This window comes from Pleurodeles waltl, chromosome 5 (genome assembly GCF_031143425.1).
Source record: "Pleurodeles waltl isolate 20211129_DDA chromosome 5, aPleWal1.hap1.20221129, whole genome shotgun sequence".
NCBI classification, from domain to species: Eukaryota; Metazoa; Chordata; class Amphibia; order Caudata; family Salamandridae; genus Pleurodeles; species Pleurodeles waltl.
Window position 1 is genome coordinate 428460459 of NC_090444.1, and position 21798 is coordinate 428482256.

The 21798-nt window shown below is 48.8% G+C and overlaps 1 protein-coding gene across 1 annotated transcript in view; it reads left to right on the top strand.

Moving 5' to 3' along the window:
- Window positions 1-21798, top strand: part of PSME4 (proteasome activator subunit 4) — a 1396200-nt gene that overhangs the window by 431037 nt on the left and 943365 nt on the right. The gene's annotated exons all lie outside the window — the stretch shown is intronic.

Genomic DNA, 21798 nt, shown 5'->3' on the forward strand with positions numbered 1-21798 from the left:
TCAATAGAACATTCACATTTAGTGTTTTTGAAATCCAGGTAGCAAGAATGTCATGGCCTGAGACAGTGTATGGAATGGGACATAGTTTTAATTTTATTCAAATATTTTTGAGCACCCTTGTAAGGAAATGCCTTCCTTGGCATGGTTACCCCCTGACTTTTTGCCTTTTGTTGATGCCAGTTATGATTGAAAGTGTGCTGGGGCCCTGCTAACCAGGCCCCAGCATTCTTTCCCTAAACTTTACCTTTGTTCCCACAATTGGCATAGCCCTGGCACACAGATATGTCCCTTGTAAATGGTACCCCTGGTACCAAGGGCCCTGTTGCCAGGGAAGGTCTCTAAGGGCTGCAGCATGTCTTATGCCACCCTGGGGACCCCTCACTCAGCACATGCACACTGCCTCATAGCTTGTGTGTGCTAGTGGGGAGAAAATGACAAAGTCGATATGGCACTCCCCTCAGGGTGCCATGCCCACCTCTCACTGCCTGTGGCATAGGTAAGTCACCCCTCTAGCAGGCCTTACAGCTGTAAGGCAGGGTGCACTATACCACAGGTGAGGTCATAGGTGCATGAGCACTATGCCCCTACAGTGTCTAAGCAAAACCTTAGACGTTGTAAGTGCAGGGTAGCCATAAAGAGTACATGGTCTGGGAGTCTGTCAATCACGAACTCCACAGTTCCATAATGGCTACACTGAAATCTGGAAAGTTTGGTATCAAACTTCAGTACAATAAATGCACACTGATGCAAGTGTAGGATTAATTGTAAAATACACCCAGGGAGGGCATCTTAGAGATGCCGCCTGAATGCCAGTCCGACTCCTAGTGCTAGGCTGACCAGTTTCTGCCTGCCTGCCACAACCAGACAAGTTTCTGGCCACATGGGGAGAGTGCCTTTGTCACTCTGTGGCCAGGACCAAAGCCTGTACTGGGTGGAGGTGCTTGTCACCTCCCCCTGCAGGAACTGTAACACCTAGTGGTGAGCCTCAAAGGCTCATGCCTTTTGTTACAGCACCCCAGGGCATCTCCCCTAGTGGAGATGCCCGCCCCTCTGGCCACTGCCTCCACTTTTGGCGGCAAGGCCGGAGGAGATAATGAGGAAAACAAGGAGGAGTCACCCACCAGTCAGGACAGCCCTGAAGGTGCCCCGAGCTGAGGTGACTCCTGCCTTTAGAAATCCTCCATCTTGAGGTTGGAGGACTCCCCCGATAGGAATAGGTATGTGCCCCCCTCCCCTCAGGGAGAAGGCACAAAGAGGGTGTAGCCACCCTTCAGGACAGTAGCCATTGGCTACTGCCCCCCTGACCTAAACTCCCCCCTAAATTTATTATTTAGGGGTGACCCTGTACCCAGGAAATCAGATTCCTGCAACCTACAACAAGAAGGACTGCTGACCTGAAAGTCCAGCAGAGACGACGGAGACGACAACTGACTTGGCCCCGGCCCTACCGGCCTGTCTCCAGACTCAAAGAACCTGCACAGCGACACATCCGACAGGGACCAGCGACCTCTGAGGACTGCCCTGAACCCAAAGGAACAAGAAACTCCAGAGAACAGCAGCACTGTTTAAAAACTGCAACAACTTTGCAACTTTGAAGCAACTTTTAAAGAACTCTCTCTTTCCACCAGAAGTGTGAGACTTCTCACTAACACCGCAGACACCGCACGGAGGACTCCCAGGCGACTATGATGACGTGAGTACCCTGCGTCTACCCCCCTGCACCCTTACAGCGACGCCTGCAGAGAGGATCCCGAGGCTCTCCCTTAACGCGACTGCCTGGTAACAAGGAACCCGACGCCTGGACCACACACTGCACCCGCAGCCCCCAGGACCGAGAGGAACCACCTACCAGTACAGGAGTGACCAGCAGGCGGCCCTCATCCTAGCCCAGTCGATGGCTGGCCTGAGAAGCCCCCCTTGTGCCCTGCCTGCACCGCCTAAGTGACCCCCGGGTCCCTCTATTGCTTTGTATAGTAAACCTGACGCCTACTTTGCACACTGCACCTGACCGCCCCTGTGCCGCTGAGGTTGTGTTTTGTGTGCCTGTTTGTATCCCCCCCAGTGCTCTACAAACCCCCTCAGTCTGATCCCCGAGGACGCAAGTACTTACCTGTCAGCAGACTGAAACTGGAGCGCCCCTGTTCTTCATAGGCGCCTATGTGTTTTGGGCCCTCCTTTGACCTCTGCACCTGACCGGCCCTGTGTTGCTGGTGCTGTGACTTTGGGGTTGCCTTGAACCCCCAACAGTGGGCTGCCTATGCCCAGGAGACTGACTGTGTAAGTGCTTTACTTACCTGAGAAACCTAACCAAACCTACCTCCCCCAGGAACTGCACTGGTCCACTTTTAAAATAGCTTATTGACATTTTACCTAAAACTGTGTGTACCACTGCTTTGAATCAAAGTTCTATACTTACCTGTGTGAAGTACCTTGCATTTTATGTACTTACCTCAAATCTTGAATCTTGTGGTTCTAAAATAAATTAAGAAAATATATTTTTCTATATAAAAACTATTGGCCTGGAGTTAAGTCTTTGAGTGTGTGTTCCTCATTTATTGCCTGTGTGTGTACAACAAATGCTTCACACTACCCTCTGATAAGCCTACTGCTCGACCACACTACCACAAAATAGAGCATTAGTATTATCTATTTTTGCCACTATCAACCTCGAAGGGGAACCCTTGGAGTTTGTGCACACTATCTCTTACTTTGAGATAGTATATACAGAGCCAACTTCCTACAACCATGGATATAACTCACTTCGTAGTTATCACTCATTCATTTCTATTTTGTTCTTTTTGAATGTTACTCTTACTTTTCTTTAGATTTAGATTGACTTTCATAGATAAACCCAGTGGCTTAATAACCATGCGTCTTCTGCCTTGGCCTATACACTTGAACTCCGCACCCAGCTGTAAGGTTATCACGAGTGAAAAGTACAGGCCAGACCCTCGCTTTGCCTTCTAGGGAACAGATTCTAAATGGGTTAGCATATCATCAATGTTTTTTTTAGCTGTCTGACCTCTTAAGGTCCCTACCCTCCTTGGTTCCTACTGCCAAATTGTGCATTTGATTGGGTAGCAAGTATGTAGAAGAATTTTAAAAATAGGTTGTAGGAAAGCGCCCATTTTGGCATGGTCAGTCCCCACCTTTTGTCTGGTACCTGATGTGATTTCGACTGCCAGAGCGCTTTCCCAAAACTGCAGTTGTTCTCCACAATTGCCACACTCTGTCAGTTCCTAGTAAATGGTTACCCTAGGGCCTAGGGTACTAACAAAGGTCCCTGAGGGCTGCAGCACCAGTTGTGCCACCCCCATGGATCCCTCACCAAACCTGCATAGTGCTGCCATGCAGAGGTGAAATTGAAAACACGACCTGTCACACACACACCCTTGTGAGCCAGATCGCCTACCACTGCATGTGCCAGGTGTAAGCCACCGCTAAGGCAGGGTGCATCAGGGCACATGTGAGGACATATATGCATGAGCAGATATGCCCCTGCTATGTGTCTGTCGATTCTTAGACATAGTAAGTGAACAGGAAAGCCATTTTAAATACATGTGCTGGCACTGGTCACTACGAGTTTTCCAGCTAAAGGATGGTTTCTCTGAACCCAGGGGTGTTTGATATCAAACATCTCAGATTAATAAACCCTCACTGATTCCAGTGAGGGCGTTATTAATAAATGCACCCAAAGTCCACTTAAGAGGTACCCCCTGAAAACCTTCCAGCTATTAGTGTGTTGACTTAGTGGTCCGGACCAATTCAACCACCTTAGACACGTTTTTAGCCCCCAAGGCGAAAGCCTGCACTCTTGAGGGCCAGAGACAAAACCCTGCACTGGTAGGGGTGTTAAGGGTGTTAGCACCTCACCCTGGCATGATGGACATTCTAGGGCGGGAGGCTTCAAAGGCCTAGCTGCCTTTGTAATGAGACATAGGTCTCACCAGGTGGTGGAGACGACCAGCCCCCCCCCCCCCCCCCCTGTCCTGACCCCACTTCTGGCAGGGGAACAGGTGGGCAAATTAGGCAGATTAGGAGGTGTGTCCACTTCATGCCAGTCCGACCCCTAAGGTGGATGAGCAGAAATGGACACCACTTTTTCAATTCCTCCATCTTTATTTGGAATGAATTAGGCCACTAGAGTTAGGGTTATGCCCACTTCCCAGCGGAAGTGGTCATAGAAAGGGTGTATTCACCCTGAAGGTGTCCAGCCCATTGGCTACCACCTGGCACTCCCTATAAAGCCCCTAAATTGAGTATTTAGACGGTACTCATGAACAATAGAACTCAGATGAATAAAAGGACAAAGAAGAGACGCACCCGCAGAAGAGGAGGAGGAGGAGAAGAAGAGGCAGCTGACCTGTTACCAGCCTTGCCTGGCTGTCTGCACTCCTCAACAGGCTCTTCAACAGAAAAACACCTCATCCTGCAGCTGAACCTCCAAAAACCTGGAAGACTGCCTAACTTAAAAATAAGACTCAAGTCTCCTGTGAGCAGTGGACCTGCTCTCCAACCAACTCCAAAGAAAGGACTCTGAAGCCCCCGGAACCACAAAGACCCGATGCCTGAAGTCACTTTTGCACCTGCCGTCACCGACCCGAGTGGGAGTGGACCTCTAGTACCAACAAGGTCCCCAGCTGTCCAGAGTCTGAGTCCATTGTGGTTTCGTCCCCCTGGACTCCCTAAGGTCACCTGCAGCCTCTGCACATATGCCCCCTCTCCTGCAGCTACTGCAGTGAGAGAACCCAACACCTAAAGCAATCACTGCACCCGACACTGGTGGTCCGAGTTGAAGTGGTCCCCTGGTATCAATGACGTCCCCTGGCTCCCCTGAGCTCGAGTCCACTGTGGTTTCACCCCTCCTGGACTCCATGACGACACCTGCAGCCTCAGACCACAGGACCCCCCCAGCCTCCAAGCTCGAGTACTCCAGGACAAGGAAACCAGATGACAAAGGACACCCGTGCATCCGTCACCCCTGGGCCCAGGTGAAGAGGACCAAAGGTGCACCTACGTCCCTGAGCACCCCACTTTGTGACCTAGCAGTGGTTGCCCCCAAATGGCCCTCCAGACATAGGGGGTCATTCTGACCTTGGCGGTCCATGACCGCCATGGCGGAGTGCGGCGGTAGCACCGCCAACGGGCTGGCGGTGCTTCCTGGGCGATTCTGACCGCGGCGGTAAAGCCGCGGTCGGAAAAGGGAAGCCGGCGGTTTCCCGCCGGTTTCCCGCTGGCCCAGGGAACCCGCCATGGCGGCGCTGCTTGCAGCACCGCCATGGGAATTCCGACCGACTTCCCGCCAGCCTGTTTCTGTCGGTGTCCACCGCCGGAACCAGGATGGCGGGAACGGGTGCCGTGGGGCCCCTGGGGGCCCCTGCACTGCCCATGCCACTGGCATGGGCAGTGCAGGGGCAAAGATTTTCACTGTCTGCTTAGCAGACAGTGAAAATCGCGACGGGTGCCACTGCACCCGTCGCACCCCTTCAACACCGCCGGCTCCATTCCGAGCCTGCTTCATTGTTGAAGGGGTTGTCCCGCTGGGCCGGCCGGCGGTCTTCTCCCTGTCGCCCGCCGGCCCAGCGGGAAAGCCGGAATGACCGCCGCGGTCTTTTGACCGTGGTGCGGTCTTTCGGCGGGAACCGCTTGGCGGGCGGCGACCGCCGCGGTCAGAATGACCGCCATAGTCTGCAACCTAAATCCACGGAGACCGATCCTCATTGAAGTACCTTGGGCACCAGATGCGTTTTGCATGTCTGCACCCGGCCGCCCCAGTGCTGCCCAGATTGAACTGTTGGTGTGGTCCTGACCCTTACCCAGTACTTACCTTAAGTCTACAAGATTGGTTCTGTGAGTCATCAATAAGTGCTTGTTTGCGGACTGTGCTTTCCTCCCATAGGTTAACATTGAAGAACTCTGAAATTGCACTGTCTATTTCTGAAACTAAACAGTATTTATGCTTAAAAACGTACATACCTTATAACGAAGTTCTTGAGTTTAAAGTATATATAAAAATATTTTTTTTTTTCTAAATTGGTCTCAGATTTATTCCTAGAGTGTCTGTCTCATTTACTCCCTCTGTGAGTACAACATATACTTAGCACTATCCTGTGATAAGCCTAACTGCTCACTCACACTACGACAGAATAGAGCATTAGTCATATCTACTTTTGCACACCAATTGGGGATCCACTGGACTCTCTGCACGGTGTACTTCTTTTTAGTGTACCATATAAAGAGTCCGCTTTCTACATTGGTAGATAAGCGGTGGGGTCTGTGACTTTGCATTTGTTGATACACTTGGTCGATAAGTGACTACACAAGTAAAGTTAAAAATGTCCTTTAGTTAAGTTACATTTTTGATTTTTTTTCCAAATTCTTGAAAGTGACTGTTAGGGCCCTGGTTAGGTCCCTGTAGCTTAACAGTTTAAAAATCTTAACAACTTAGTTTAGTTAGGACTGCCAAATTTGAGTTAGTTTTTTTTTTTTTACTCTAGCTCAAAAAGGTTTCAACTTTAGAACAAAATTGAGCACCACAGAGGGTGTGGATAAGGAGCTCAACCTTACCCATTACCTCCAGCTTTCTCACAAGCAGTTAAGAGCCCTTTTTAAAGGGTACACAATTAAAACAGGCTCAACTCCTACCTCTGTAAAGCTCCAGGAGCTTTTGGCACAGTACGAGTAGGCCCATCCTACTGAAGGAGCCACTAACCCTGTAGATCAGGGCAACTCAAGTGAAGAGGAGGATCTGGACCCTTCACCACTTGAAAGAGTGGAACCTGCACCCCACAAGCAACCTAGTGTGCCTAGAGGACCCCGTTTAGTGAGGATGAATTAGGTTCCTCAAGGTCCAGAGAAGAACTCTCCGAAGTGGAGATTCTCTTAGAGGGATAGCTTGAAGAATTGCCCTAGAGGACAGGATACTGCCCATAGAAAGGGAAAGAGCAAAGATGGGTTTAGCATGCATGAATGGTGGCAGCAGCTTTATACCTAGGGACAGCTTAGGGCACTCTGACCCTAAAATCCCCAAAGGGATTGTCCCCAAATATGAGGATAGTGATGATATTGCCAAATGGTTCACAGCCTGTGAGAGGGCCTGTGTTGCTAGAAAGCTGTCACGGTGTATGTACTCCTCAGACTCGGTGTGATGCAAACAAGGTCCACCTCCTGACACCACCAAGTCACTGATAAAAAACCACAGTGCATTGGAGTAATCAAGCGAGGGAAGGAAGGGGAAGGATCAGCAGGGACGGGATAACTGTAAAGAAAAATACACAGTGTTAATTATCACATTGTCTGTCTATTCTCATAAGATCTCACTAAAACCAAAACGACCTGGCCGGCCCATAACTCATAAGGGCAGAACTAGTCCAAAGCCTGACTATGTTCATTCAGTATCACCAATGGATGCCCCAAGCCAACTACGGCCCCCTAATAATCACCTACGGGTCTCACCGCCCTTCCTCCTAAACAATACTACAGTACGTATAACGAAACAAACATGAGGAGAAAGAATAAGGTGAAGAAAATCGATTTTGTACTTCTTCCTATGATTCAGTTAACCCACTAAACCTTTCGTTAATGTCACGTATATTAGAAGAAGTAACTCGTTCATGTCTCCGTGAATGTTAACAAGAATTATTTGTCCCGGCTGTTTGGAATCCTGCAAACAGTAAATCTCATTCTGAATTGACGCCAACAAAAAGCCAAAAGATTATGTCTCATAAGATCGCCGTTCCTTTATTATGGTACCTCAAAAAGTACGTGCTCCAATATATGACAGTCACCCACAACCTGGCCGTAAGGAATGCAGAAATAAAGAAAGGCGATAGCCTCCGGCAAGTAGCAAGCTTGCCGCTTACCACCTTCTTAGTACTTGGAATTCGAAAGGAGGAGCAGCTAGGAACTCCTTCTGCCGGTAAAAAGTCAGTTTCCAGGAGGGGGCCCTGCTGAATTTCATTTCCTCTTTTCCGGCCGCCGATGAATTCCCCCCTGGGGAACGCCGTCCACTCCTACTTCGTTGAGGCTCCGACCTGCCTCATTAGCACAAATAACGCACACCCTTTCCAGGGTGCGCCGACTTTTACGCGATCTCTACCGCGCTGGGCTTCATGGGAGGTGTAGTCCCTAATGACTACAATCTCCCGATCGGCCCTGTAGGCGCCGGCTAGCACCTGACAGTACGCCCACCTCCAAAGCGCCTCCTAGGGCCAGGTTTAGTGGGATGACAAGCATGAAACCGTTGCACCGCCCTAGGGGCATGGACATTGCCTTCCGGCTCCCATGAATCCTCCTCGGCCTCATACCCTTTCCACGACACCAAGTACCATAACTTACCCCCCCGTAGTTTGGAATCCAACACCTTGCGCACCTCATATTCCAGCTGCCCGTCTCTAACCACCGGAGGCACCGCCCGCCGGGTCGCGGACAGAGCTGGCTTCAAAAGGCTGCAATGAAACACCGGATGGATTCTTAAGGAAGCAGGTAAGTTGAGACGGTAAGCCACAGGGTTTATCTTGCGCACCACCTCATAAGGACCAATATAACGAGGATGAAAGATGCTACGCATCTTAAAACGTATATACTTGGTGGAAAGCCACACTCGGTCCCCTGGCTGATACACCGGCCCCTCACGCCGATGTACATCACCCCATTTCTTATACTGTTCCTTGGCTTTATCCAAATTAAGTCGTATTTTTTTTTGCATGGATTGTAGGTTCTTAACCATAGCATGGACAGTAGGTTGATCCGTGACATCCCGAGGTATGATTATGGGCAACATCTCCGCGTGGAACCCTGTGTTAGCACGAAAAGGAGACTCCCTTATCGAGCTATGCCAAGCATTGTTGTACGATAGTTCGGCCAGCCATAGCAATGACACCCACGATTCCTGCGCGTCTTTTGCATAGCACCTCAGATATTTCTTCAGGGTTTGGTTGAGACGCTCCGTCTGGCCATCGGTTTGTGGGTGAAAACTGGTGGATAGGGCGGATTCAATGCGCAGAACCTTGCACCACATGCGCCAAAACCTAGCAACGAACTGGGGGCCTCTGTCTGAAATAATGGTTCTTGGTAAACCATGTAACCGCACCACTTGAGACAGAATTAGATGGGCGGTCTGACTGGCTGTAGGTAGGTTTCTACAAGGGAGAAAGTGACCCATCTTGGTAAGACTATCGATTACCACCATGATAGCATTGTACCCCTGAACCATTGGCAATCCTACCACAAAATCCACGCTGATGGTTTGCCATGGTTTTTCCGGAGTGGGCAAAGGCATCAGCTTGCCCTGGCTCTTCGCGTTTTCTCCCTTGGATCGAGCACATATCTCACACCGAGCTACCCATGTCGCAACGTCCTTAGCCCAACCTTTCCACCTGAAATGTCGTTGAACTATTTGCGCAGTCTTGGTGTACCCCGGATGACCAGCTGTTACCGCATCATGACACCAATTGAAGGCTTGCATTCGAAGTTCAGGTGTTGGTAAATACAAACGATTACCTTGCAACGGTATTCCATGCTTAAGGGTACGATCCTGACTTACTTCGGCCCACTCCTTCCACTGAGCAGCAGACTTATGCTTAGAGACCTTTTCTAGGAAGTGAGATATATGAAGGGCACAAAGCACTTTTTCCGGTTGGATGATTGCTTCATTAGGTCTTGAAGTGATATTCCTCGCGTCCCTTTGTCTAGACAGTGAATCTGCCTTGCGATTGTCGACCCCAGGACGGAAGGTTACTACAAACTCATATTCTGAAAAGAACAGCATCCACCTCATTTGCCGCTGGGTAAGCTGTCTAGCCTCCTTCATATACTGCAGGTTTCGGTGATCAGTATATACCGTGACCGGGTGTTGGGCCCCCCAGAGATAGTGTCTCCATTCCTGAAATGCCTTCTTGATGGCTAGTAGTTCTTTTTCTGCCACCGTATAGTTGAGTTCCGCAGCAGATTGTTTCTTAGATAAAAACGCCACCGGATGAAGCTGTCCCGAGGTCTTGTTTCTTTGGGATAACACCGCCCCAATGGCTATATCCGAGGCATCTGCTTCGACTATAAAAGGTACTTCTGGCTGTGGGTGCTGAAGTATAGGCGCTGAGCAGAAGGCCTGTTTTAAGAAGCAGAAGGCCTCCTCTGCCTCCTCTGACCAAACAAAAGACACTCCCTTTCTTAGCAACCTTGTTATAGGTGACACAATGTGGGAAAAATGACAGATGAATCTTCTATAGTAATTGGAAAACCCCAGGAAGCATTGCACGTCTCTCACACTAGTGGGCACTGGCCACTCTTGAACCGCCTGTATTTTTCTTGTCGACATGCAGAACCCTTCCGGGCTTAAATCCACCCCCAAGAACTCAACCTTCTGTACATGGAACTCGCATTTGCTCAGTTTGCAATAAAGATGGTGCTGTTGCAATGCCTGGAGTACTAGGGAAACATGTTCCATGTGCTGCTCTAGGGAGGTAGAATACACCAATATGTCATCTATATAAACGATCACAAAGTGGTCTACGTATTCTTTGAGAACATCGTTTAGAAAGTATTGGAAAGCCGCCGGGGCGTTACACAACCCGAACGGCATTACCAAGTATTCAAACAGGCCGTAACGGGTCTTGAACGCCGTCTTCCATTCATCCCCTTCACGGATTCTGACCAGATGATAAGCCCCCTTCAGATCCAACCTTGTATAGATAGTTGCCTCTTTCACCTGTTCCAATAACACAGGAATGAGGGGAAGAGGGTATCTATTCCTTATTGTGTTCTTGTTCAGCATTCGATAATCGATGCAGGTTCTCAACTCTTTATTCGCTTTAGCTATGAAAAAGAGTGGAGAAGCTGCCGGGGAACAAGATGGTCTAATGAACCCGATTTCCAGGAAACGGTCCAGATATCTTCGCAAATGTTTGGTTTCTGGGTCTGATAGAGCATATACCCTACAAGAGGAAGGAGTGCTCCCGGAATCAGATCTATCTTGCAATCGTATATACGATGGGGTGGCAATGTCTCCGCCTGACCTTCGTCGAACAAATCCTTGAACTTGGCGTAAACAGAGGGCAATATCACCGCTTTCTCCACCACTGTGGCCAACTGTAACCCTTGAGCCAACGCTAACGCGGGGGGGTTATCATATAAGGAACAGACTTTCTCACTCCTCACGGACTGAAAACTAACCGTCTTGGTTTGCCAATCGATAACAGGATTGCTCTTTCTTAGCCAGGGCATTCCCAAATTTATTTCATATTGAGGAGCCTCTATTATATCTAGCCTGATTATTTCTCTGCGTGCCGGAGATACTCCACTGAAAACCAACCCCACATCCTCAGTTTGTTCAGTAAGGGGTCCAGACTTCAGTGGTGTACCGTCAACTGCCAACACAATTTCGGGGTTCTTTCTTGGAATTCTCTGAAGTCCCAGTCTCTTAACCACCCCTTCATCTATGAAATTTCCCGTGGCTCCTGAGTCTATCATTGCCCATACAGGATGGTTTCGATCTTGGGACACCAGCTCTACGGATAACAAAAGGTGTGACGCCTTTTCTTCTTGTGGCAAGAGGGTTAATGAAGTCAACCGGAACCCCGATAGGGGTTCTATAAAGGGCAAATCCTCTTTCTCTGATATCTTCCCTGACGTCACCGCGGCCTTTTGAGTGGGGGAGTAGGAGAACCTTTTTCTTGGTTTTTGGGGACATTCTCTCACATAATGACCCTTCCTGCCGCAATACATGCACAACCCCTGTACCCTCCTACTCTCTTTTTCGGCCTTTGACAGAGGTGCCCTAACGGCTCCCACTTCCATAGGTTCCCCGCATAAATCATGGGAATTAGGAACTGGTCGCCCCTCTCTTTCTGGAATGACCGGCCGCCTATCACCCGCTCTACGCTCTCCCCTTCTCTCTGCTAGCCGATGATTCAATCTCAAGGTAAGATTCACAAGTTCAGTACACGTGGAAGGCTGTGGATCTATTTGGGCTAGGATATCCTTCATGTCGTCTCTTAATCCTTGATAATAGAGAGACATTCTCTTCTCCTCTGGCCACTCTGATTCCGCTACCAGTCTATTGAAGGTGGTAAGATAAGTAACCAGGTCAGACCTCCCCTGTCTCAGTTCCAGCAATTCTCTATCAGCACTAAAGGTGGTTGTTCTGTGATCAAACACCTTCTCAAAGGCCGACCGAAAGGCATTCCAATCCGATAATAACGGGTCATCGTTTCTAACTAACGGCACTGCCCAGTTGGCTGCATCTCCCGAGAGATAAGAAATAGCGAACATTACCCTGGAAAGGTTAGAGGGAAAAGACGCCGGTCTACATGAGAATTGAAGAGACAACTGCGTTAAAAAAGCCTGAACTTTCCTGGGGTCCCCTGAAAACCGTTCCGGACTGGCCAAAGGGATTGGAGGGGAGACGTTCACGGTTATCTGCGGTGTAGATGCTGAGGCATCGAAGGGATTTCTAGTAAGCCTTTCTACCTTGTCCCTTAGAGCCGCTGCCTCCACCCTAGAATCTGCCAACTCTTGCTGCACTAACACTAACGCCTGTAATACATCATCCATAGATGCCATCTTTGCATTACACCGAGCAGGAGGAGTATTATTCGTGGGTGCGTTATTCTGTCACGGTGTAGGTACTCCTCAGACTCGGTGTGATGCAAACAAGGTCCACCTCCTGACACCACCAAGTCACTGATAAAAAACCACAGTGCATTGGAGTAATCAAGCGAGGGAAGGAAGGGGAAGGATCAGCAGGGACGGGATAACTGTAAAGAAAAATACACAGTGTTAATTATCACATTGTCTGTCTATTCTCATAAGATCTCACTAAAACCAAAACGACCTGGCCGGCCCATAACTCATAAGGGCAGAACTAGTCCAAAGCCTGACTATGTTCATTCAGTATCACCAATGGATGCCCCAAGCCAACTACGGCCCCCTAATAATCACCTACGGGTCTCACCGCCCTTCCTCCTAAACAATACTACAGTACGTATAACGAAACAAACATGAGGAGAAAGAATAAGGTGAAGAAAATCGATTTTGTACTTCTTCCTATGATTCAGTTAACCCACTAAACCTTTCGTTAATGTCACGTATATTAGAAGAAGTAACTCGTTCATGTCTCCGTGAATGTTAACAAGAATTATTTGTCCCGGCTGTTTGGAATCCTGCAAACAGTAAATCTCATTCTGAATTGACGCCAACAAAAAGCCAAAAGATTATGTCTCATAAGATCGCCGTTCCTTTATTATGGTACCTCAAAAAGTACGTGCTCCAATATATGACAGTCACCCACAACCTGGCCGTAAGGAATGCAGAAATAAAGAAAGGCGATAGCCTCCGGCAAGTAGCAAGCTTGCCGCTTACCACCTTCTTAGTACTTGGAATTCGAAAGGAGGAGCAGCTAGGAACTCCTTCTGCCGGTAAAAAGTCAGTTTCCAGGAGGGGGCCCTGATGAATTTCATTTCCTCTTTTCCGGCCGCCGATGAATTCCCCCCTGGGGAACGCCGTCCACTCCTACTTCGTTGAGGCTCCGACCTGCCTCATTAGCACAAATAACGCACACCCTTTCCAGGGTGCGCCGACTTTTACGCGATCTCTACCGCGCTGGGCTTCATGGGAGGTGTAGTCCCTAATGACTACAATCTCCCGATCGGCCCTGTAGGCGCCGGCTAGCACCTGACAGTACGCCCACCTCCAATGCGCCTCCTAGGGCCAGGTTTAGTGGGATGACAAGCATGAAACCGTTGCACCGCCCTAGGGGCATGGACATTGCCTTCCGGCTCCCATGAATCCTCCTCGGCCTCATACCCTTTCCACGACACCAAGTACCATAACTTACCCCCCCGTAGTTTGGAATCCAACACCTTGCGCACCTCATATTCCAGCTGCCCGTCTCTAACCACCGGAGGCACCGCCCGCCGGGTCGCGGACAGAGCTGGCTTCAAAAGGCTGCAATGAAACACCGGATGGATTCTTAAGGAAGCAGGTAAGTTGAGACGGTAAGCCACAGGGTTTATCTTGCGCACCACCGCATAAGGACCAATATAACGAGGATGAAAGATGCTACGCATCTTAAAACGTATATACTTGGTGAAAAGCCACACTCGGTCCCCTGGCTGATACACCGGCCCCTCACGCCGATGTACATCACCCCATTTCTTATACTGTTCCTTGGCTTTATCCAAATTAAGTCGTATTTTTTTTTGCATGGATTGTAGGTTCTTAACCATAGCATGGACAGTAGGTTGATCCGTGACATCCCGAGGTATGATTATGGGCAACATCTCCGCGTGGAACCCTGTGTTAGCACGAAAAGGAGACTCCCTTATCGAGCTATGCCAAGCATTGTTGTACGATAGTTCGGCCAGCCATAGCAATGACACCCACGATTCCTGCGCGTCTTTTGCATAGCACCTCAGATATTTCTTCAGGGTTTGGTTGAGACGCTCCGTCTGGCCATCGGTTTGTGGGTGAAAACTGGTGGATAGGGCGGATTCAATGCGCAGAACCTTGCACCACATGCGCCAAAACCTAGCAACGAACTGGGGGCCTCTGTCTGAAATAATGGTTCTTGGTAAACCATGTAACCGCACCACTTGAGACAGAATTAGATGGGCGGTCTGACTGGCTGTAGGTAGGTTTCTACAAGGGAGAAAGTGACCCATCTTGGTAAGACTATCGATTACCACCATGATAGCATTGTACCCCTGATCCATTGGCAATCCTACCACAAAATCCACGCTGATGGTTTGCCATGGTTTTTCCGGAGTGGGCAAAGGCATCAGCTTGCCCTGGCTCTTCGCGTTTTCTCCCTTGGATCGAGCACATATCTCACACCGAGCTACCCATGTCGCAACGTCCTTAGCCCAACCTTTCCACCTGAAATGTCGTTGAACTATTTGCGCAGTCTTGGTGTACCCCGGATGACCAGCTGTTACCGCATCATGACACCAATTGAAGGCTTGCATTCGAAGTTCAGGTGTTGGTAAATACAAACGATTACCTTGCAACGGTATTCCATGCTTAAGGGTACGATCCTGACTTACTTCGGCCCACTCCTTCCACTGAGCAGCAGACTTATGCTTAGAGACCTTTTCTAGGAAGTGAGATATATGAAGGGCACAAAGCACTTTTTCCGGTTGGATGATTGCTTCATCAGGTCTTGAAGTGATATTCCTCGCGTCCCTTTGTCTAGACAGTGAATCTGCCTTGCGATTGTCGACCCCAGGACGGAAGGTTACTACAAACTCATATTCTGAAAAGAACAGCATCCACCTCATTTGCCGCTGGGTAAGCTGTCTAGCCTCCTTCATATACTGCAGGTTTCGGTGATCAGTATATACCGTGACCGGGTGTTGGGCCCCCCAGAGATAGTGTCTCCATTCCTGAAATGCCTTCTTGATGGCTAGTAGTTCTTTTTCTGCCACCGTATAGTTGAGTTCCGCAGCAGATTGTTTCTTAGATAAAAACGCCACCGGATGAAGCTGTCCCGAGGTCTTGTTTCTTTGGGATAACACCGCCCCAATGGCTATATCCGAGGCATCTGCTTCGACTATAAAAGGTACTTCTGGCTGTGGGTGCTGAAGTATAGGCGCTGAGCAGAAGGCCTGTTTTAAGAAGCAGAAGGCCTCCTCTGCCTCCTCTGACCAAACAAAAGACACTCCCTTTCTTAGCAACCTTGTTATAGGTGACACAATGTGGGAAAAATGACAGATGAATCTTCTATAGTAATTGGAAAACCCCAGGAAGCATTGCACGTCTCTCACACTAGTGGGCACTGGCCACTCTTGAACCGCCTGTATTTTTCTTGTCGACATGCAGAACCCTTCCGGGCTTAAATCCACCCCCAAGAACTCAACCTTCTGTACATGGAACTCGCATTTGCTCAGTTTGCAATAAAGATGGTGCTGTTGCAATGCCTGGAGTACTAGGGAAACATGTTCCATGTGCTGCTCTAGGGAGGTAGAATACACCAATATGTCATCTATATAAACGATCACAAAGTGGTCTACGTATTCTTTGAGAACATCGTTCAGAAAGTATTGGAAAGCCGCCGGGGCGTTACACAACCCGAACGGCATTACCAAGTATTCAAACAGGCCGTAACGGGTCTTGAACGCCGTCTTCCATTCATCCCCTTCACGGATTCTGACCAGATGATAAGCCCCCTTCAGATCCAACCTTGTATAGATAGTTGCCTCTTTCACCTGTTCCAATAACACAGGAATGAGGGGAAGAGGGTATCTATTCCTTATCGTGTTCTTGTTCAGCATTCGATAATCGATGCAGGTTCTCAACTCTTTATTCGCTTTAGCTATGAAAAAGAGTGGAGAAGCTGCCGGAGAACAAGATGGTCTAATGAACCCGATTTCCAGGAAACGGTCCAGATATCTTCGCAAATGTTTGGTTTCTGGGTCTGATAGAGCATATACCCTACAAGAAGGAAGGAGTGCTCCCGGAATCAGATCTATCTTGCAATCGTATATACGATGGGGTGGCAATGTCTCCGCCTGACCTTCGTCGAACAAATCCTTGAACTTGGCGTAAACAGAGGGCAATATCACCGCTTTCTCCACCACTGTGGCCAACTGTAACCCTTGAGCCAACGCTAACGCGGGGGGGTTATCATATAAGGAACAGACTTTCTCACTCCTCACGGACTGAAAACTAACCGTCTTGGTTTGCCAATCGATAACAGGATTGCTCTTTCTTAGCCAGGGCATTCCCAAATTTATTTCATATTGAGGAGCCTCTATTATATCTAGCCTGATTATTTCTCTGCGTGCCGGAGATACTCCACTGAAAACCAACCCCACATCCTCAGTTTGTTCAGTAAGGGGTCCAGACTTCAGTGGTGTACCGTCAACTGCCAACACAATTTCGGGGTTCTTTCTTGGAATTCTCAGAAGTCCCAGTCTCTTAACCACCCCTTCATCTATGAAATTTCCCGTGGCTCCTGAGTCTATCATTGCCCATACAGGATGGTTTCGATCTTGGGACACCAGCTCTACGGATAACAAAAGGTGTGACGCCTTTTCTTCTTGTGGCAAGAGGGTTAATGAAGTCAACCGGAACCCCGATAGGGGTTCTATAAAGGGCAAATCCTCTTTCTCTGATATCTTCCCTGACGTCACCGCGGCCTTTTGAGTGGGGGAGTAGGAGAACCTTTTTCTTGGTTTTTGGGGACATTCTCTCACATAATGACCCTTCCTGCCGCAATACATGCACAACCCCTGTACCCTCCTACTCTCTTTTTCGGCCTTTGACAGAGGTGCCCTAACGGCTCCCACTTCCATAGGTTCCCCGCATAAATCATGGGAATTAGGAACTGGTCGCCCCTCTCTTTCTGGAATGACCGGCCGCCTATCACCCGCTCTACGCTCTCCCCTTCTCTCTGCTAGCCGATGATTCAATCTCAAGGTAAGATTCACAAGTTCAGTACACGTGGAAGGCTGTGGATCTATTTGGGCTAGGATATCCTTCATGTCGTCTCTTAATCCTTGATAATAGAGAGACATTCTCTTCTCCTCTGGCCACTCTGATTCCGCTACCAGTCTATTGAAGGTGGTAAGATAAGTAACCAGGTCAGACCTCCCCTGTCTCAGTTCCAGCAATTCTCTATCAGCACTAAAGGTGGTTGTTCTGTGATCAAACACCTTCTCAAAGGCCGACCGAAAGGCATTCCAATCCGATAATAACGGGTCATCGTTTCTAACTAACGGCACTGCCCAGTTGGCTGCATCTCCCGAGAGATAAGAAATAGCGAACATTACCCTGGAAAGGTTAGAGGGAAAAGACGCCGGTCTACATGAGAATTGAAGAGACAACTGCGTTAAAAAAGCCTGAACTTTCCTGGGGTCCCCTGAAAACCGTTCCGGACTGGCCAAAGGGATTGGAGGGGAGACGTTCACGGTTATCTGCGGTGTAGATGCTGAGGCATCGAAGGGATTTCTAGTAAGCCTTTCTACCTTGTCCCTTAGAGCCGCTGCCTCCACCCTAGAATCTGCCAACTCTTGCTGCACTAACACTAACGCCTGTAATACATCATCCATAGATGCCATCTTTGCATTACACCGAGCAGGAGGAGTATTATTCGTGGGTGCGTTATTCTGTCACGGTGTAGGTACTCCTCAGACTCGGTGTGATGCAAACAAGGTCCACCTCCTGACACCACCAAGTCACTGATAAAAAACCACAGTGCATTGGAGTAATCAAGCGAGGGAAGGAAGGGGAAGGATCAGCAGGGACGGGATAACTGTAAAGAAAAATACACAGTGTTAATTATCACATTGTCTGTCTATTCTCATAAGATCTCACTAAAACCAAAACGACCTGGCCGGCCCATAACTCATAAGGGCAGAACTAGTCCAAAGCCTGACTATGTTCATTCAGTATCACCAATGGATGCCCCAAGCCAACTACGGCCCCCTAATAATCACCTACGGGTCTCACCGCCCTTCCTCCTAAACAATACTACAGTACGTATAACGAAACAAACATGAGGAGAAAGAATAAGGTGAAGAAAATCGATTTTGTACTTCTTCCTATGATTCAGTTAACCCACTAAACCTTTCGTTAATGTCACGTATATTAGAAGAAGTAACTCGTTCATGTCTCCGTGAATGTTAACAAGAATTATTTGTCCCGGCTGTTTGGAATCCTGCAAACAGTAAATCTCATTCTGAATTGACGCCAACAAAAAGCCAAAAGATTATGTCTCATAAGATCGCCGTTCCTTTATTATGGTACCTCAAAAAGTACGTGCTCCAATATATGACAGTCACCCACAACCTGGCCGTAAGGAATGCAGAAATAAAGAAAGGCGATAGCCTCCGGCAAGTAGCAAGCTTGCCGCTTACCACCTTCTTAGTACTTGGAATTCGAAAGGAGGAGCAGCTAGGAACTCCTTCTGCCGGTAAAAAGTCAGTTTCCAGGAGGGGGCCCTGATGAATTTCATTTCCTCTTTTCCGGCCGCCGATGAATTCCCCCCTGGGGAACGCCGTCCACTCCTACTTCGTTGAGGCTCCGACCTGCCTCATTAGCACAAATAACGCACACCCTTTCCAGGGTGCGCCGACTTTTACGCGATCTCTACCGCGCTGGGCTTCATGGGAGGTGTAGTCCCTAATGACTACAATCTCCCGATCGGCCCTGTAGGCGCCGGCTAGCACCTGACAAAAGCTTGACAAATATCATTTGGGCTCTCTCCTTTGGAAGATGTTCTCAGGAAGGTGGAGGGATAGACTCCCGACACTGATGAGGCAGATATTAGATCCTATGGCCTCATGAAGGACACCCTGATTGAGGGCTTTGGGCTCACTCCTGAAGAGGACAGAAGCAAATTCAGGAATACTCGAAAAACCCAGAGTCCTGGGTAGATTTTGTGGACTTCTCAGTAAAGCCACTTAATAATGGGATCAGGGTTGTAGCGCTGAAAGACACTGGTGCCAGTGTCAGCATGGTGACTGAGCAACTGGTGTCCTCAGATTAATATTTGACTTGTGAGATATATACAGTCCTCACTGCTGATAATCAGACCAAGGTACATCCCATAGCTATGGTATCTTTACAATGGGGAGGGGTTACTAGCCAGAAGAAGGTGTTGGTATCTCCAACAATACATGTAGAATGTCTGCTAGGCAATGATCTGGAGTCCTCAGCATGGGCTGAGGTAGAAAGAAAGACCTATGCAGCTATGCTGGGTATACCTGAAAGGGGTGTGCATCAAAACCAGAGCACAAAGCAAATCCAGGGTTTAAAAACTAGAGTTGGAGTCTGCAATAATGGCCCAAGATATCAAGAGAAAAGGGCAAGAAGTCTTCTGACCAACTTCAAAACAGATACCAGAGCAAGTTCCCTCTCCTTAGGGAGAAAACATGTCAGGACCAGAGGGAGCTGAGCCCCAAGAACTTGGACCTTACACTGCAGAGCTTTTGGGACCAGATGGGACCCTCTAAGGAGGATCTTTGCCAGGGGCAGAGGACCTCTCCCACTCTTTAAGGGCTGAGATAGCAGACTGCTCATCTGGAAAAGGGAGCTATCAGTGGCTCCCACAGGACCTGTTGGGAGGAGGGACTTATTTACACTGAGGATAGAGACCCCAAACATGGTGCCACTAGGAGAGTGGTAGTGCCTCAGCAGTTTAGAGAGTTTCTCCTCACGTTGGCCCAGGATATCCCCCGAGCTGGGCATCTTGGCCAGGCTAAAACATGGAGTAGGTAGTTTGACCACTTCTATTGGCCAGGTATGTCCCAGAAGGTGGAGTTTTGTAACTCCTCTGCCATCTAACAAGCCAGTGGCAAGACAGGTGGCCACCAAAAGGCCCCATTAATTCCACTACCACTGGTTGGGGTTTATTTGGAAAGGATAGGGATTGGCATTGTCTGTCCCCTTGACCCTCCAACAGCATTGGGACCCAATTCATACTGGTTGTAGTGCATCATGGAACCAGGTTTCCTGAAGCAATTCCCCTGAGGATTACCACTGCCCCTACAGTGGCTAGGACCCCCATTGGTATTTTTACCAGATTGGGCTTTCCAAAGGAGGTGGTGTCAGACAGAGGTACAAACTTTGTCTGGCTCCCTCAAACACATGTGGGATGAATGTGGTATGATATATAAATTCACTTCCCCATATCACCCACAATCCAGTGGCCTTTTTGAGAGATTCAACAAGACATTGAAATGTATGATTGGCGGACTCCCTGAAAAACACAGAAGGAGGTGGGATGTCTTACTTCCATGCTTGCTTTTTGCTTATAGGAAAGTCTCACAGAAGGGAGTAGGTTTTCCTCCCTTTGAACTTCTGCTTGGGCTTCCTGTTAGGGAGACCACTTTGTCTTGTGAAGGAGGGAAGGGAAAGACCTCTCAGAGAACTTAAACAGTATTTTGTGAACTACGTACTTGGCCTTCGCTCCAGAATGGTTGAGTACATATAGAAAACATGCAAGAACCTTGAGAGCAGCCAAGCGCTCCAGAAGCTATGCCATGAACAAAGGGCTGCGCTGGTGCGAGTTCCAATCAAGGCAGAAGGTATGGGGTTTGAAGCTAGTGGCTCCTAGGGCCCTCCATTGTAAGTGGAGTGGACCCCACCATATACTAGAGAGAAAAGCAGGAACCCCAAAAGGGTTATCCATGTAAATCGCCTTAAGCCCATCACGACAGAGCTGAGATGACCATGCTCATGGCCACTGATGAAGGACAGGAGGCTGAGAGTAAACCTCTCCCTGTTCTCCTCTCCAGCAACCCTAAAAATGGCTCATTTGAAGGAGTGGTATTTTCAGCCACCCTCACTGACCAACAGAGCAGACTGACTTTAAGCAGGTTTTGCAGCAGTATGCTGAGCTCTTCTCTTGACCCCTGGTCACACTACCTGGTGCACCCATGAAGTGGACCCTGGGGACAGTTTACCTGTCAAAAATAAAATATACAAGACTGTAGGACCTTTCTGACATGGTTACCCCCACTTTTTGCCTGGTTTCCGTGTGTTTACACTGTAGTACACTGGTATCCTGCTAACCAGGACCCCATTGTCAGTGCTTTCTCCCCTACAATTGACTTGGTAAGTGATTCCTTCACCCGCCCTTGGCATACTTGGGCCCCCCTGTAAGTCCCTGGTAAATTATACTTGGGTATCCAGGCCACTGGTTCCCCAGTGGTCTCCCAGAGGCTGCAGCATGTATTGTGCCACCGCTGGGAGCCCATGCAAACTGTGTCTGCAGTCCTGCCGTTGCCGCCTCCGTGAAATGGTGCATGCACCTTTCACTTTAAATATAAGGCTTGTCTTATATCATGGTCATTGCACTTG